Source organism: Oncorhynchus clarkii, chromosome 3, assembly GCF_045791955.1.
Source record: "Oncorhynchus clarkii lewisi isolate Uvic-CL-2024 chromosome 3, UVic_Ocla_1.0, whole genome shotgun sequence".
In the NCBI taxonomy this organism is placed as follows: domain Eukaryota; kingdom Metazoa; phylum Chordata; class Actinopteri; order Salmoniformes; family Salmonidae; genus Oncorhynchus; species Oncorhynchus clarkii.
Genome location: NC_092149.1, coordinates 25,587,773 through 25,607,522, shown reverse-complemented (window position 1 = coordinate 25,607,522; position 19,750 = coordinate 25,587,773). Strand labels below are relative to the sequence as shown.

At 39.8% G+C, this 19,750-nt stretch overlaps 1 pseudogene; it reads left to right on the top strand.

Moving 5' to 3' along the window:
* Positions 1-2,808: 2,808 nt before the first annotated feature.
* Positions 2,809-19,356, top strand: LOC139385245 (metaxin-1-like; annotated as a pseudogene).
* Positions 19,357-19,750: the final 394 nt, after the last annotated feature.

Below are 19,750 nucleotides of genomic sequence, written 5' to 3'. Positions count from 1 at the left end.
CAGTGTCCACACCAACACGGCCTGCCTCCTGAACATCATCAATGCCAACGGGACAAGTGTGGGCATCTTCTAATGTGCTCTGCTTAACGGTGCCATGCTGAACGTGGGCAATGGGAGTGTGCTGAAAGTCTCTGGTAAGATCAGATGCTTCTCCATGCTTTATATTAGTGTTCATATTTTCTAGTCCTGGGAGGTATACATTTGGTAGTTATGCCATGTCATGTAATGTCCTCTGTCTTTCAGACCCTATCACCTCTGACGCTACGCTGGAGGTCCTGGTGCCCGTGGACTGGCAGGAGGCCTCCTCATCCCCAGTCCCACTACTGTGCCTGGTGTCTGGACTGGATCTCAGTCAGGCTAGGGTGTACTGGGAGGTGGAGGGGAAGGTTCAGTCCTCAGAGCGTTTACCTGAGGTTCTGTCAGAGAAGCCAGCCAGTGTCAGAGTCCACATTTCTGTACCTGGCCATACCTGGGCTGACGGTAAAGAGATTACTTGTGTTATGGAGAGTACCAGTGGGGTGAAGATGAGCAAGACAGTCAGCAGGATGGGTAAGAGAGATCGCCACAGGGCTCTGAGTTGCATTTGTTTAGAATGTCTCTCTGCACAAGTTTAAACGGATGTAGAACTCTTATGTGTCAAAACAAATGCTGTCTTTTTATGAATGGAGAGGTCCAGACAGGGAATGTTTCTGGCCATCTCTTTGGGCGGCATGTGTATCCTTCTTTCTATTGTGGTGATTGTCATCACATTGTATGTCTGCAGACTGAGACACAACCCTCGTAAGTACTGTTTGTATTTCATTAGTTATTCATGATTGATAACTTTACCACATCTATAGCAGCAGTATATTATATAGGCTATCAATAGTATCTTTAACATATTGTATCATAATATTTCCAAAGGAAAGAAAATATTTCAAGCCTATGAGCACAACCAGGACGGAGCACAGGTAAAATAACTTTTTTCTAAATGTTTGTGTATTATACTATTATAAGTATTATTTTTGTGAGATTATACTATTACTACGTTTTCTATTATTACTATTTGTAATGATTATGATGATGGTGTTTCCTTGTCATTCTGGGTCTGACTGAGGTGCAGTATGACAGTTTGAAGTTTGGAGCTGGTCGTGGGAGACCCTTCCTACAACCGCAGCTAAAAAATAAGTAGGCTAAAGCTGCCCTTGTAATACCTGCCCTTGTGAGTCAATGATTTAAGGATTCTTGCTTTTAGAATAAGGAATTTATGCTGTCGGATTGTGTAGTCATTTTACAAGCTTTGTGACTGAAAACCATTCGTCTTGTTGAAATAATAGCCAACTGTAAATTACATTAAAGACAAATACAAGTTTCATTTATGGAGTGAACTAATTTCTCTAGTCATATGCTGATGAGATTTTTGTGATAATAGTCAGCTATAAAAATGGGTCACAGATGGAATCTTTTTCATCTTCAACATTAATAGTACATCCTGTTTGTTTCACATAATGCTCAGCAAGTACAACAGCACAGCTCCATTTGATGGTAAGCATTTTTGTCCAAACGCTCTGCCTCTTAGTATTTCAAAATGTCTCACAAGTTCGGTGCGTTCTATAACTTAAATGATTGAGCATCTTTCATCTCTGTGATGTTGCAACACAAACCCACAGATGTACATCATTTTAGCAGACGCTCTTACCCAAATATAAATGGTGTTTGACCTTAAGCTATTTGAAAGTGGTACTAATTCATGTATTATCTATACAGTATTCATATTCTGTGTTATTAGTTTATGGTTCCCATACACCATTGTAAGGAAGGAAGGAATGGTGATCTTTGGATCCTGCCCCCCGTCCTGATAGGAATGAGTGAACTCCTTTTCTCCTGCTCAGTTTGATGACGTCATGGCTTGTGCATGTCTCTCTGGCATGGGCTCTTTGCGCTGCTGAGCTGTTTGTTGCAAAACAGACACAGCATTATTTCATTTTTTAAGAGCTCCGTCGGGTGGGTTAAAACATTGCTTTTAGGTGGATCATTCTTCCCCGTCTTCTCCTTCTATCAATGCTTACATTGTTGGCATTAATCTTTAGTGAGTGAAAGAAAGTGAAACAGAAGCATTTGAAATAGATTATACAGTAGTTTCATTCATATTTTATATTCTGCCTTATGGATAGATAGGTTGAGTTCAAAGTTATTGTTACACTACCACTCTTAAGAACATTAAGAACACATAGAGGTATGAATTATCCATTGCATGAGTTTCTTTCATTTTCCACAGATGTCAAAAGTACAAATGCCTCTTTAACGGCTAAAGTGAAATATTCCAGCATTAATCTTCCTCAAACACATATTAAAAGGCCATGTATTGGTTTAGAAGAAAAAAACACACTATCCTTATTCAGAACATCTGCTAAATCTATTCTGACATAGACACTGGAAGCATTTTCCAGGTCAAAGTCCTGCTCCAAATATTTGGAAAAGACCGTCTGGAGAGTTGACCACAGTTTGTTGGACCAATTTGACCACTGTTTATAGAATATTTACAACATTCGGATAAATATTGCATCACAAAAACATAGGGAAAACACATACGTTGAATTCTATTTCTAATGGCAAATGTTGTTCAAAGTTCTATTGTAATAGACATAATATTGATAATCATACATGATTTTGATATCAAAGGACTCTATCAATGAGCCGGGGTGGCTAGTTTCAAAAACGTCGAGACAGAACGTTCATGAAGTCTGGAGCCTAGACAATAAATGTAAACGATGTCAGTGGCAACGAAAGGTATCACTTCCGAGTGAAAGGTTGTTAAATTATTTCAAGATGGCTGCCCCCTCGCAGATGGCAACCTCTGAGCTGTACTGCTGGGAAGGCGATTGGGATTTACCGTCTGTCGACACTGAGTGTTTAATTGTATTGGTAAGATATCAATTATGATGCAATTCCAGCAATGACAACACTGCAAGATAGCACAGCTTGGCTGCCTTCATATTCAGTTGCAAGCTAATGTCAATGTTCATGACGTTGGCTTGGACATCACGTCTCTCACTGACATGGCTATCTATTAACGTTAGTTGTCTAGCTATTTGTAATAAACATTTCACCGTAACTACCGGTAACGATTAGTATTTTTGCATGATAGTTATCGTTATATGGGCCGTTACCATGTAATTGCATTGCAAGGGGAACATTGTTACATTAGCATCTACGGCTGGCTGACTTATACCCCTTTCAGACACTGTTAACCTTTCAGACAATTTAAAAATGGTCGCTATCGACCCGTTACTGTAGCGACGTCCTATGTAAGAAAAGGGAATTAGTTAACTTTGCTAGCTAACAGCAGCTAACTAGCAACAACAGCAGCATGCACTGGCAATTTGCAAATAAATCTCACAAGAATGTAGAGAATTGAATGTACTTAGCTAACCTCAATCAATGCAAACAAGCAGGTTTAGTTAAACAGCTGTAAGTACAGTAAACCTTCACTCTACCTGCCTTTGTGTGTGTCTCAGTGAAGGCTACTCAGAGGAGGAAGGGGAGGACCATCCTACTCAGTGAATTTCAGAAGCACTATGGTGTAGCCGGAGGACACCTAGTTTCCATCCTCCTCTGGGTACATTGACTTCAATTTAAACCTTAGAGGCTCATGGTTCTCACCCACTTTCATAGACTTACACAGTAATTATAATGACTTCCAGAGGACGTTCTCCAACCTATCAAACCTCTTGCAGCATGAACTGACATGTTGTCTATCCAATCAAAGGATCAGAGAATGAATCTAGTACCGTAAGCATAATCTACAGCTAGCTAGCACTGCAGTGTATAACATTTGGTGGGTAGTTGACTCAGAGAGAAAGAGAATAGTTTTACAGATTAAAAAAAAAAAGTATTTCTTCAAAAATGAAGGAGAAACAGCAGAATGAGCGAGAGAGAGGGGGAGCTAGCTATATTTTTAGTAGTTTACCTTGCACTTACTTAGCTAGCTAGCTAATGCAGCTAATTTAGCCTACTAAACAACCTGACTCAAACAGAGAGGAATGCTATTTTAATGTTAGCTAGCTAGCTAAGGCTATCCTAGTCAAGGTAAGCTTTTGGTTTTATTAATTTATTGCCACAGAGCCAGTCGGTGTAACTGCTAAACTGCTTGCTGTTCACAGGACTGTGTGATTGTACACATGGGTTGGATTGTGGGTTTGCTAGCGTGTTAGTTCTAGTAGCTATGTTGACTATGACGTTAACTGATATGGCGTTAGCGATTATGGTATGACGGTTTGGTTTGTAGAGTTTTTTTTGTTGCCTGGTCACAGACCGATGTTGTGTTGTGCATTGAAGTCCACAAGTGAAGGGAAAAGGAGAGAGGAGGAGACCATGTAGATGTGAGAAGGATTTATTCAGTGAGCAAAGTGATGATGCTGTTATGAAAGTGAACTGTGTGTGCGGGTGATCAGGGGTGTATTCATTCTAGAGGTCGACCAATTATGATTTTTCAACGCCGATACCGATTTATTGGAGGACCCCAAAAAAAGCTGATACCGATTAATCGGCCGATTTAAAATAAAAAATAATAATATGTATTTATTTGTAATAAGGACAATTACAACAATACTGAAGTTACACTTATTTTAACACATCAATAAAATCAATTTAGCCTAAAATAAAATGAAATGTTAAATTTGGTTTAAATAATGCAAAAACAAAGTGTTGGAGAAGAAAGTAAAAGTGCTGTATGTGCCATGTAAGAAAGCTAACTTTTAAGTTCCTTGCTCAGAACATGAGAACATATGAAAGCTGGTGGTTCCTTTTAACATGAGTCTTCAATATTCCCAGGTAAGAAGTTTTAGGTTGTAGTTATTATGGGAATTATAGGACTATTTCTCTCTCTACCATTTGTATTTCATATACCTTTGACTATTGGATGTTCTTATAGGCACTTTAGTATTGCCAGCCTAATTTCAGGAGTTGATAGGCTTGAAGTCATAAACAGTGCTGCGCTGCAAGCATTGCTAAGAGCTGCTGTTTGAATGAATGCTTACGAGCATGCTGCTGCCTACCACCGCTCAGTCAGACTGCTCTATCAAATATCAAATCCTATACTTAATTATAACATAATAAACACACCGAAAAATGAGCCTTTGGTCATTAATATGGTCAAATCCAGAAACTATAATTTCAAAAACAAAACGTTTATTCTTTCAGTGAAATACGGAACCGTTCCTTATTTATAAGTCTAAATATTACTATTGCATTGCACAACCTTCTTCAATGTTATGTCATAATTATGTAAAAATCTGGCAAATTAATTATGGTCTTTGTTAGTAATCAATGGCCTTTCAACAGTTTGCAACGAGCCAGTCGGCCCAAACGGCTGCATATACCCTGACTCTGCTTGCACTGAACACAAGAGAAGTGACACAATTTCCCTAGTTAATATTGCCTGCTAACATGAATTTCTTTTAACTACATATGTAGGTTTTAAAAAATATACTTGTGTATTGATTTTAAGAAAGGCATTGATGTTTATGGTTAGGTACATTATTGCAACGATTGTGCTTTTTTCACGAATGCGCTTTTGATAAGTCATCACCCGTTTGGCGAAGTTGAAGTAGGCTGTGATTAAATTTTTTTATTTTTATTTTTTATTTATTTTTATTTATTTCACCTTTATTTAACCAGGTAGGCTAGTTGAGAACAAGTTCTCATTTGCAACTGCGACCTGGCCAAGATAAAGCATAGCAGTGTGAACAGACAACACAGAGTTACACATGGAGTAAACAATTAACAAGTCAATAACACAGTAGAAAAAAAGGAGAGTCTATATACATTGTGATGATAAATTAACAGGCATCGCATTGATTATATGCAACGCAGAACAAGCTAGTTAACCTAGTAATATCATCAACCATGTGTAGTTAGTTAGTGATTATGTGAAGATTGATTGTTTTTTTTATAAGTTAAGTTTAATGCTAGCTAGCAACTTACCTTGGCTCCTTGCAGCCACAAGGTCATTTTGATGCTGCACTTGCGTAACAGGTGGTCAGCCTGCCACGCAGTCTCCTCGTGGATTGCAATGTAATCGGCCATAATCGGCGTCCAAAAAGGCAGATTACCGATTGTTATGAAAACTTGAAATCGGCCCTAATTAATCGGCCAGACCTCTAATCATAATTCAACATAGGAATGCAGCATAGCCTAACACATGATTAACCACACAGACCATACAGGTGTTTGGCTACCCTCCCAAAGTTATAGCTCTGAAGTTGACAAATTAAGAGGAACTAATGAAGGAATCTGTGCAGTGTGCAATCTTGGAAGACATCTGGATCGAAGATAAAGCTATTCTTAAGGCTATTGTCTGGTGCCCTTTGTCTTACATGCACCTCTCTGTACACAACTTTTATGGGATCTGGCTTTATTAGCTAACTCCAAGCCTCTCGCTACACTGCAGCAGAGGCAACTGTAACTGGCTTTAGCTCCCCCCTCAGTTTCTTACAGGAAATTCCTGGTATGTCCATCATGGTACAGTTCTCATGGTACCCATGTATTCAAAACCCAAAGATTGTGTTGTACGTATCTGACTGGAAGCAGTGTTTTTGATGTAGCTGAACATTCTTCCAATGTAAAACCTCTAATAATGTTCCATTTGGTTTGCTCTTAATACAAGGCCACCCCAAAAAATATATTGTATTACAGTAAACCACAACATTTCCATTGCATGTTCAGTTAAATGACTGATGTGTTCACAAGCCACATATGACAGCTTATAATACCTTGCAGGCTTGACTAAACCAGACTTGAGCATCATAAGCTACCTTTCCTCCCTGGAAAATGTTCAGACATGAAACTTTTTTTTTAACATGTATATTTTGGACCCACATCTTACTGGAGGGAACAAGATGTTAATTGTGGGTCTGGAAAGTGACTTTCCTCCCCTGATACTTTTTTTTGTGGTTGGAAAATGCACATCTTGCTTGCTTTTAGTTTGTGTCTCAGTGTCGTCTCTAAAACCCCAAATTGGCTATTGAACTGCAGCCATGTTAGTGACACATCAAACTCTTGGATGAACTCTTGTCTGGAAATGAGCAATTTCATTCAGAGTTTTCCAGGATGCCCCCCGGGTTTTCACTGCAACTGGGTAAATTTGTGTCTGATGATGTGTCACATTCACAGACCTCATTATTTCCATTCAGTTAACTGGCAAAATGTCACTGCATTTAGGCTAGAGGTCTGTACATTCAACCTATTAGGTAATTGCAAAAGTGAATTAGAGAACCCTCCAGATTTTTCTTAAAAAAATCTACATTTTTGAGTTACTTAAAAATTACAGCATTAGCATATCTACTTGATGGTTACTGCTGGATTAGCCTATGTTTGTAGCATATGTTATTGCCAATGGCTAGTCTAATTATCATATTAAGCATAGTTAATTGGAAAATCATGTAAGAGATTGATGTTTAGTTAGTAACAGACTGATGCTGAGACTCAGATTTTTTCACTTTAAAATGTAGGTCAAACAAACACAATGATTTAAAAGTTTAACAAACCGTACAACTCTATGCACAGGGACTACTTTTAACAATGCAAAAACACATTTACTTGAAGAACAGTGCAGATGCAGAGTTTGGCATACATTTTAAAGTGAAAAAACAAACTCAGTAGTAGCCTACCATGTCTTTCTACTACAGGCAAGTGGCATTCATACATATCTAGAAGAGGAGTCTCTCTTTACATTCCTCAGATGAGAAGTGTGTTGCTCTGTTTTATTAAGCAATGATGGAAAAAATGATTGGCAGTGCAGTGTAGGCTAGCACTCAATTACCTGCACCTGTTTGTAGTCTCTCATGCAGAGTAGAGGACGGTGGGGTCGGAATACTTATGTAAATAAGGTAATTCTGTTTTTTAAATTTTAAATACATTTGCAAACATTTCTAAAAAACTTTTTTCACTTTGTTATTATGGGGTATTGTGTTTAGATTGTTGAGGAAATGTTTTTATTTAATCCACTTTAGAGTAAGGCTGTAACGTAACAATGTGGAAAAAGTGAAGGGTCTGAATACTTTCCCGAATGCACTATATAGTATATACACTGAGTGTACAAAACATTAAAAACACCTTCCTAATATTGAGTTTCAGCCCCTTTGCCCTCAGAACAGTCTCAATTCGTCGGGGCATGGACTACAAGGTGTCAAGTGTTCCACAGGGATGCTGGCACATGTTGACTCCAATGCTTCCCACAGTTGTCAAGTTGACTGAATGTCCTTTAGGTTGGGGACCATTCTCGATACACTTTGGAAACTGTTGTGTGAAAAAGCCAGCAGTGTTGCAGTTCATGACACTCAAACCGGTGTGCCTGGCACCTACTATCATACCCTGTTCAAAGGCACTTCAATATTTTGTCTTGCCCATTCACCCTCTGAATGGCACACATACACAATCCATGTCTCAAGGCTTAAAAATCATTATTTCACTGATCGCCTCCCCTTCACTGATTTTTAAATTGGATTTAACAGGTGACATCAATAAGGGATCATAGCTTTCACCTGGATTCACCTGGTCAGTCTGTTATGGAAAGAGCAGGTGTTTTATGTGTGTGTGTGTGTGTGTGTGTGTTATGCAGTATGCACAATCATTCAATCTAGCTAGGCCTTCACCTAGGCTACATATCTGAATAGGTCTACCAATATATTATTTATGTCTTTTAGACCTGTAGGGAAGATATGAATATATGAATGTTTTATTTTCAGTCTAGCTAGTCTTCGGTATACGACCAAAGATAAAAAAGTTGAGGAGGAATTTCCTAATAAAGTCATAGCCATGATGTCAGCTTTTGATGTGTTTAATTACATTTTTTCCAACCGGTTGGGTAACTTTGGCCAACAGCGGACAACTTCTCTCCATTCCTCCCTCCTAACTTTCACTGGCTATTCCATTATTGAAGATCTAGTTCTGCCTTCTTGAATTAGTTTTTCTTTCAATCTGAAGTGAGATCTGTCCTTCACAGTGGAGCACCAGACCCAATGTTGATACTATTGCTGTACATTGTACACTCTAAATAAGCTATGGTTGTGTACTGTACTTGACTTCTTACAAATGTCTACTTGTGATTGTGATATGATCAGTTTGTCGTTGTTGTGGGCAGACCCTAAATTATATGATTGTATGTCTTCTGAGGTAAAATGTATTGAATGACTGTATCTCAATTATTTTAATGTGTTATCGGTTTTGATGATTGTAGGATACATTAAAGCAATAAGGCCATTCTCAATGCCCTGGGGCCAGCTGAAAGTGGGACTTGTAAGTATTTGTGGACACTGTGGAAGGAATTGCCTCTTATTTTCCATGAAATGATGTCTCGTCACGCCTGTCTGCAAGCATAGTCAGGTCGATCTGTTCAACTCTGCCAAACCACATTTATAGGAATTAGAGGTCGACCGATTAATCGGAATGGCCGATTAATTAGGGCCGATTTCAAGTTTCCATAACAATCGGAAATCTGTATTTTTGGACACTGATTTAAAAAAAATATATATATATATATATATATATATATATGTGTGTGTATATGTAACTTGGCAAGTCAGTTAAGAACACATTCTTATTTTCAATGACGGCCTAGGAACCGTGGGTTAACTGCCTGTTCAGGGGCAGAACGATAGATTTTTACCTTGTCAGCTCAGGGATTCAATCTTGCAACCTTACGGTTAACTAGTTCAAAGCTTTAACCACCTGCTTTACATTGCACTCCACGAGGATCCTGCCTGTTACGCGAATGCAGTAAGAAGCCAAGGTAAGTTGCTAGCTAGCATTAAACTTATCTTATAAAAAACAATCAATCAATCATAATCACTAGTTAACTACACATGGTTGATGATATTACTAGTTTATCTAGCGTGTCCTGCGTTGCATATAATCGATGTGGTGCGCATTCGCAAAAAAGGACTGTCGTTTCTCCAACGTGCACCTAACCATAAACATCAATGCCTTTTTTTAAATCAATACACAAGTATATATTTTTAAACCTGTATATTTAGTTAATATTGCCTGCTAACATTAATTTGTTTAACTAGGGAAAATGTGTCACTTCTCTTGCAACAGAGTCAGGACATATGCAGCAGTTTGGGCCACCTGGCTCGCTGCGAACTGTGTGAAGACTATTTCTTCCCAACAAAGACAGCCAACTTCGCCAAACGTGGGATGATTTATCAAAAGCGCATTTGCGAAAAAAACACAATCATTGCACGACTGTACCTAACCATAAACATCCATGCCTTTCTTAAAATCAATACACAGAAGTATATATTTTTAAATCTGCATATTTAGCTAAAAGAAAGGTTGAAATTGTGCTTTTCACCAGGTGAAATTGTGTCACTTCTCTTGCGTTCATTGCACGCAGAGTCAGGGTATATGCAACAGTTTGGGTTGCCTGGCTCGTTGCGAACTAATTTGCCAGAATTTTACGTAATTATGACATAACATTGAAGGTTGTGCAATGTAACAGGAGTATTTAGACTTATGGATGCCACCCGTTAGATAAAATACGGAACGGTTCCGTATTTCACTGAAATAATAAACGTTTTGTTTTCGAGATTATAGTTTCTGGATTCGACCATATTAATGACCTACGGCTCGTATTTCTGTGTGTTATAATTAAGTCTATGTTTTGATAGAGCAGTCTGACTGAGCGATGGTAGGCACCAGCAGGCTTGTAAGCATTCATTCAAACGGCACTTTCGTGCGTTTTGCCAGCTGCTCTTCGCAATGCTTCAAGCATTGTGCTGTTTATGACTTCAAGCCTATCAACTCCCGGGATTAGGCTGGTGTAACCGATGTGAAATGGCTAGCTAGTTAGCAGGGTGAGCGCTAATAGCGTTTCAAACATCACTCGCTATGAGACTTGGAGTAGTTGTTCCCCTTGCTCTGCAAGGGCCGCGGCTTTTGTGGAGCGATGGGTAACGCTGCTTCGAGTGTGGCTGTTGTCGATGTGTTCCTGGTTCGAGCCCAGCTAGGAGCGAGGAGAGGGACGGAAGCTATACTGTTACACTGGCAATACTAAAGTGCCTGTAAGAACATCCAATAGTCAAAGGTATATGAAATACAAATGGTATAGAGAGAAATAGTCCTATAATAACTACAACCTAAAACTTCTTACCTGGGAATATTGAAGACTCATGTTAAAAGGAACCACCTGCTTTCATATGTTCTCATGTTCTGAGCAAGGAACTTAAACGTTAGCTTTCTTACATGGCACATATTGCGCTTTTACTTTCTTCTCCAACACTTTGTTTTTGCATTATTTAAACCAAATTGAACATGTTTCATTATTTGAGGCTAAATTGATTTTATTGATGTGTTATATTAAGTTAAAATAAGTGTTCATTCAGTATTGTTGCAATTGTCATTATTACAAATACATTTAAAAAATTGTCCGATTAATCGGTATCGGCTTTTTTTGGTCCTCCAATAATCGGTATCGGCGTTGAAAATTCATAATCGGTCGACCTCTAATAGGAATGTAATTTTATGTATGTATTTTATTTTATCTATCAGCCATACACAATCAAATGTTGCTGTGTATTTGCCTTGTCAATCTACAGTGCAATGTGTCTTTAGGCTACTTTGTGTCAAGTCTGCTGCAATACAACAATTGCTTTGAGATCCATTGAAAGGCATATTAATGCAGTCAATTACTGTTTGCTTATTTCATTCTGGAATATTATTTTTCCTTGTGAGTGCAGGACACAGTAAGCAGAAATGCAGGACCATTCCATGAATGGTGACCTGGGCCCAGATTGACACAACCTTCTTATTAAGAAGACATTTCTTCTTAACTGCCATGTTTTCCCATAACTCTATATTTATGAAGAAAGTCAAGCAAAGTTGCTATTCCTAAAAAAATGTAATTGTAAATGTTCTTGCTCTATTTCTTATGTTTCTCCTTAATCAAAAAGTTAAGAAGAAATTAGATTCTTGAAAATAAAGTTATTGGATTTGTTCTTAATTCCAACATAGCTAAACCCTTGTCCTAAACTCTGGGCAGTGAGAGAATAAGCTCATGAAAGCAATTGAACATGTTTAATTCACTCAAATTTCATCTTGAAAGTTTCTGTATGGATTATTTTAAACCCAACAACATGTTTTAGAACAGTAATTTCAGTACGAATTATGCTAACATGATTGTCATTGCTGGCTAGATAGCTAGCTAAATTAGTTGCCTAGCAACAAACATTTTAAGATTCAGAAGATATTTGAGAAGTTTGTAAGAAAATCAAGATATTGTTGAGGAATTGCACTTACGAACTTATTAACTTTTTTCTTCTTAAAAGCTTAAGTTTTTGTGAATCTTGGCACTGGTTTTAGTTTGAGAATGTAGGCTATGTTTAGACACCTAATCTGTTTCTATCTGGCCTATTGAAGTTTCTCCTTCACAAGCCTTTTTACTCTGGTATTTTACTGCGTTCCTTCTACTTTTCAATCTCCTTACAGGTTATTTATCTCTTCAGGAACAGTTTGTTACATCACAACTGGCACAGCTACCCGCCACTCCCCTTCCCATGCCTAATCACACTGCATGCTCCAGGACTCTTTCAGGCAGGGCAGGCTCCACATCCTTTCTTCCATAATCTCCATCCGAACAGTCTACAGCAAGAAATGTCCCTCCCATTGATAAAAATAAGTATTGTGTAATCTACAGTTGAAATCGGAAGTTTACATACACCTTAACCAAATACATTTAAACTCAGTTTTTCACAATCCCTGACATTAAATTCTAGTAAAAATTCCCTGTCTTGGATCAGTTAGTATCACCACTTTATTTTAAGAATGTGAAATGTCAGAATAATAGTAGAGCGAATTATTTATTTCATCACATTCCCAGTGGGTCAGAAGTTTACATACACTCAATTAGTATTTGGTAGCATTGCCTTTAAATGGTTTAACTTGGGTCAAATGTTTCGGGTAGCTTCCCACAATAAATTGGGTGAATTTTGGCCCATTCCTCCTGACAGAGCTGGTGTAACCGAGTCAGGTAAGTCGGCCTCTTTGCTTGCACACGATTTTTCAGTTCTGCCCACACATTTTCTATAGGATTGAGGTCAGGGCTTTGTGATGGCCACTCCAATACCTTGACTTTGTTGTCCTTAAGCCATTTTGCCACAACTTTGGAAGTATGCTTGGGGTCATTGTCCATTTGGAAGACCCATTTGCGACCAAGCTTTAACTTCCTGACTGATGTCTTGAGATATTGCTTCAATATAGCCACATCATTTTCCTACCTCATGATGCCATCTATTTTGTGAAGTGCACCAGTCCCTCCTGCAGAAAGCACCCCCACAACATGATGCTGCCACCCCCGTGCTTCACGGTTGGGATGGTGTTCTTTGGCTTGCAAGCCTCCCCCTTTTTCCTCCAAATATAACAATGGTCATTATGACCAAACAGTTCTATTTTTGTTTCATCAGACCAGAGGACATTTCTCCAAAAAGTACGAACTTTGTCCCCATGTGCAGTTGCAAACTGTAGTCTTGGTTTTTTATGGCTGTATTGGAGCAGTGGCTTTTCCTTGCTGAGCGGCCTTTCAGGTTATGTTGATATAGGACTCGTTTTACTGTGGATATAGATACTTTTGTACCTGTTTCCTCCAGCATCTTCACATGGTCCTTTGCTGCTGTTCTGGGATTGATTTGCACTTTTCGCACCAAAGTACGTTTATCTCTAGCAGACAGAACACGTCTCCTTCCTGAGCGGTATGACGGCTGTGTGGTCCCATGGTGTTTATACTTGCTTACTATTGTTTGTACAGATGAACGTGGTACCTTCAGGCGTTTGGAAATTGCTCCCAAGGATGAACCAGACTTGTGGAGGTCAACAGTTTTGTTGTCTGAGGTCTACATCCACAGGTACAGCCATCACTAACATTGAGTGGCGGCTGCCAACATACTGACTCAACTCTAGCCACTTTAATAATGGAATAATTGATGTAATCAATTTATCACTAGCCACTTAATATAATGCTTGCATACCCTACATTACTCATCTCATATGTATACACTGTACGCTATACCATCTACTGCATCTTGCCATCTTGATGTAATTAAATGTATCACTAGCCACTTAAAATAATGTTTTCATAACCTACATTACTCATCTCATATGTATATACTGTACTCTATACCATCTACTGCATCTTGCCTATGCCGTTTGGGTATCACTCATTCATATGTTTTTATGTACATATTCATATTCATTCCTTTACACTTGTGTGTATAAGGTAGTTGTGAAATTGTTAGATATTACTGAATGGTCGGAACTAGAAGCACAAGCATTTCGCTACACTCGCATTAACATCTGCTAACATGTGTATGTGACAAATACATTTGATTTGATTTGAAATGAAATGATGTCAATTAGCCTATCAGAAGCTTCTAAAGCCATGACATCAATTTCTGGATTTTTCAAAGCTGTTTAAAGGCACAGTCAACTTAGTGTATGTAAACTTCTGACCCACTGGAATTGTGATACAGTGAAATAATCTGTAAACAATTGTTGGAAAAATTACTTGTGTCATGCACAAAGTAGATGTCCTAACCAACTGGAATGGTTGAAAAACAAGTTTTAATGACTCCAACCTAAGTGTATGTAAACTTCCGACTTCAACTGTACATTGTTACATCTACCGGTGTTTATGTGCATCCACACAGATTAGGGACAGGTTTTATTTTAATTAATTATAATTAATTGCAACTGCGCAAAGTTTTTTTCCTATCCTTTTCAGAAGGCTCAATGTCTCATTCCTAGTGTCAACCTTTAAATTCATCCTTTTTGTTGTTCCATGTGTTTTTGTCTTTGGGGTTCCTGAGTGGCGCAGCGGTCTAAGGCACTGCATCTGTAGTATAGGCTTCACTACAGACCCTTGTTTTATTCCAGGCTGTATCACAACCGGCTGAGATTGGGATTTCCATAGGGCGGCGCACAATTGGCCCAGCCTCGTCCGGGTTAGGGTTTGGCCGGGGTAGGCCAGACTTTGCTGTGGTGCTAAAGGTTATCGAGTATAGCCTGGTGTCTGTGGTGTCTAGAGTTAGGCAGCCTATCCCACAGTCCTGTTGTTTAGATGCTTGCTGTTTGTTTTTACACACTGTCTATTGGGTCCTAAGGGTCTGCCTTAATTGAGGTGTTCATTCCTCCCTACCCCTCCCTTTATGTTAGTGGAATTATTTTGTGCCCAGCTCGGATGCTTCCTGGGGTTTTTGGCCTGTTTTAAAAAAAAAATGTGTACACAATGCTGTGGAAACTAAGGTATGTCTGGCTCAACATGTTTTAGTTCAGCGTTAATCTGTTAATCATCTCCCTTTACTTCAGGCTTATGCAAAGTTTGCAGGCGCACCCCTCAAACTTCACAAAATCGGCAACCCCTGGAGAAGTCCCACTGGTAAGATGTCTTGTCTTTCGTTTTTAGATCCTTTCATTTTTTGTTGTCTCAACTCGAGAAACATGGCTGCATTAATTCACTTCAGAACTAGGCATATTCTCCTATAATCAAAGGGAACACAGGGAGACTAATAAATGGAATGGAAGGAAAATGTGCTCTCTATAAAATAGAGAGCTCCTTCTTTTCACTTTGTTCTTGTTTGTTATTCCTTTCTCTTTTACTACATTATTTCTCCATCTGTATAGTATGTTTTTCTTGATTCTTACTTTCCAGACTTAATGTCTTCCCTCTCTTCACCAATGGCTCTCCTCTGCATTTTCTCTCTATTCTTCATCTCTACATTCTCTCTCTATCCCACTCTCCTGTTTTCTCAGCCTATCCCACAGATCCATCGGTCTGTAATGGTTGTATTAACAGTGGCTGTTAATGAGTGGTGTTGTGAGGTGCCTGTCTTTATGATGCATTTTCCCCCTTTGGTAGGCTCCCTGCCTGCCCTGAAGACCAGGGAGAATGGGAGTCTCTCTCAGCCCAGTGTCATTATCATCCACCTCAGGAAACAGGTGACCGAGAGACCGCCTGCTCATGTACAGTACAGCACAGTCCTCTGCTTTGTCTGGAAGAGTTGCTCCATGCTCTGTTCCACACTTTCTTAAAGTGAATTATGGCCCCTGAATTCAAAACTACTGATGGATTCTCGTCACATTTCCTATGACCCGATTTCCCATTGAGAAAAGCAATGTCTCCTATGATCTTTCCTCCCATCCCTCAAGCTCAATTAAATGCACACTTTAGCTAATGCCCAGATGGAACCCATTATCCAAGATAATAACTGCCCCCTGACTGTGGTAGGTGGGTTGTGAGCTACTGCAGTAGGGATGTTGGAAACCACAATGTCAAGCAGATTGATAAGTGCCAAAAACTGCTTATTTTACCCTCCAGAGTGAGTGAGGGAGGGAGAGAACCTCTCTTAGATTTCCAATCAGGTTGAGTTCTTCTTGATCCCAGCATGCACCATTTCAGACTGACTGCCCTGCAGTCATGAGGTTAGATGGAAAACACTTGACCCAGAACAACTAGACTGCCAGGAGTCCCATAAAGACCTTCACTTGGAGGGCTTTTTAGTTTTTTGAATGGGTTTGTGGAGAACATAGAAAGTGCTAATGGTGTAATCGGGCCAAGGCGGCTCATGGTATTGTTCCAGAAGGGCTTTAAAAACTATTTTGAATACCTGACGACAGCGAGACTGGTTTAAAATGTTGTGGTCCGTGAATCCTGTCGTGATGTTCGTGAAAGGTGATGAATCTCCTGAAGTGTGTTGTGATATCAAATCAAATCAAATTTATTTATATAGCCCTTCGTACATCAGCTGATATCTCAAAGTGCTGTACAGAAACCCAGCCTAAAACCCCAAACAGCAAGCAATGCAGGTGTAGAAGCACGGTGGCTAGGAAAAACTCCCTAGAAAGGCCAAAACCTAGGAAGAAACCTAGAGAGGAACCAGGCTATGTGGGGTGGCCAGTCCTCTTCTGGCTGTGCCCGGTGGAGATTATAACAAAACATGGTCAAGATGTTCAAATGTTCATAAATAATATGATAAATGATATGATCCTATCTTTCAGAAATACAATGCCGACTTCGACCTGTCTGCCAAAGAGGAAGCAGACACTCTGGCCTTCATCTCACTCCTGGAGGAAAAACGGATGCCAGCTCTGGTGAGGATCACTGTTACTCAGAGAACAAGACAGATAGGGAGGGGGCTGAAGGGAATGAGCGAGAGCGTGTGTATGTGGAGAGAATGAGTGAGGAGGTTGTAGAAGACATTTCTGCAAGAATGAGATGACGTGGAAGATGTCACTAGTTGTGCACTAGTGACTGGGTTGTGCCACATCACTCCGATTATGGCAAAAAGTTAAAATTTATTTTGTCAGATAACTCTGTCTCGCTAGAAAAAGTGTAGGTAATTATACCTGGTGCTTCATTGTGTCCTATAAAGAAATACTTCAAACGTTGTTTCCTGTGCCAGCAGAACCGTGTCAACATGGAACAACCTGTGGCTTCCTGCAGCACTTTGAAGTGGGATAAACAGCCACTGTGCTCTCAATGCCAAAATGTGTAGCTCAACTGCTGTATTTTGTGTCTGTTTGAAATAATCTGAATATCCTAAGGATTCTAATTCATAGTGACTACTATGTCATTACCTCTAGCTTGTTGAAGCCCTTTTGCATCTCTTTCACACTTTTGTGCTTCTCTCTCTTTCTGGTCTAGGTCTATACTCGGTGGATTGACCCTAAGAACTATGTGGAGGTGACTCGGCGCTGGCACGCGAAGCACGCCCCATTCCCCCTGAACTTCTTCCTGCCCGGCAGCATTCAGCGCCAGCAGCTTGAGAGGCTGAGGCTGGTCAGGGGAGACGAAGAGTTGACAGCAGGGAGGAATTGGAGAAGGAGGTGAGTGGAGGGGGAGATGGAAGATGTAGGCTAGGTACACCCAAGGCAACTGTTGTTTTAATAGTCTTTCTAATCTTTCCAAATAAAATGTTATGGTGCCCTTTGCAACCAGTCTAGTATGGGGGGGGGCATACTGTATTGGTACCATTTCATTTATATTGTTTATACAGAATTCTTAATGTAAAAAATAACATTGGGATGATTTAAACAAAAAATTGGTATGAAGGAAAACCTTATCTACATATATTGTTGAGGAAGCATCACTCTGTGAAAATGTCACCTGATACCAAAATATGCGGTTGGCACTCATGCAGTCATGCAGTCATGCAGTCATGCATCGAGGAAGGAATCCATGCTGAAACGCCTGTGCACAGTAAAAAGCAATAAACAATTTCTAAATGAAAAAATAGGTTTAAGACTATTTCCTGAATGCCAACCACATGTTAGGGTTTTGAGTTCTTGTCCAGTTCAGTCTTGTACAAGGCACATTTAAATATACCACTGCCATTAGCAAGTTAGACTACTACTTTTCATTAAAAACACCTAAAAAGGGCCATAAAATTCCAGTTGTGTGAATTGGGATAGGTTATCAAAATAAAAATGTTGTGGGGGTGTTGCGCTGTGATTTAACCATGTGCTGAGAGAGGTGTGAACATTGGACTTTCAAAATTATTTGAGAATTTGGCCTGATGTCGGTTTGTCAACACCTTTCTCTCTCCAGCTGTACTGCGACGCTATGGAGTGTATGAACCATCTCTCGCAGAGGCTGGGCTCAACAAGTTCTTCTTCCGGGACTCGTAAGTCCAGACAGAGAGGTTCTACCTCAATACATTAAACTGGGAATTTTAGCACTTCAACTTAATTCACTTGCATGGCATCCATATGCATCTCTAACTACATGACACTGTTCCCTCCAGACCTTCATCTTTGGACGCTTTTGTCTTTGGCTACTTGGTGCCCATCCTGAAGATGAAACTGCCCAATGGAAGACTCCAATAGCACCTCAAGTCACTGGACAACCTGAGCCACTTCTGCTCCAACATCCTGGCGCTCTACTTCCCCAGTGAGGGACGAGATGTGGGACCACATAACATACTGTACATGCAGTATATTGTCTTCAATGATATCTATTATATAACTTGCTATTGTTGTTTAACTTTTGAATTCCATGTCTCACACTTTTTCTTGTTTATCTTTTGTGCAGAAGGTTTTAGTCGCAAGGTGTCCTCCCAGCCTGAAGGGGGTGACGCTGATAACGAGCCTGGTAAGAAGCGCAAGCAGCTGCTGTCGGTCCTGGTGGCCCTGGGCGCCATGTTGAGCTACGCCCTCCTCACCGGCATTGTGGCTATTCAACATGTCAAGCAGGAGGCATTAGACCAGGTCTCACGTCACTCTCCTCCAACGAGGAGGAGGATGAGGAGGGCAGAGGAGGAGGAGGATGAGGAGGGCAGAGGAGGAGGAGACGGCTGCAATTCAAAACTGATCTCCTGTGTCTATTCCTAATTCTTCGTTGACGCTTCCTCAGAAGTCTGGAAAAAGACTGGAAAGGTGTTAACCAATATGGCAGAAGCTCCAGTTAGCCTTTTAGACTTGGTGGAAGGTTTACTCTAATGCTGATGCCTCAACAATCCCTTCAGATCCTGGAGGAGGAGTCAATACAAAGAAATTTGCTATGTATGCTATAGTGAAGACTGTGCTGGCCCTATTCCTGCATTGCAGCAAGTCAATAAAATAAACAGGGAAGTTCAATAAATCACTTCAATGTTCCAAAACATCTGCTTGCTTTAGGATGATAGGCTACTGTTGATCTCCAGCCATACATTATTGTCTAATTCAGAGTTGCAAGAAGCTCTTTGACTTTGTAAAGCAAGCCTTTACACAGCGAGCAGATGTATTG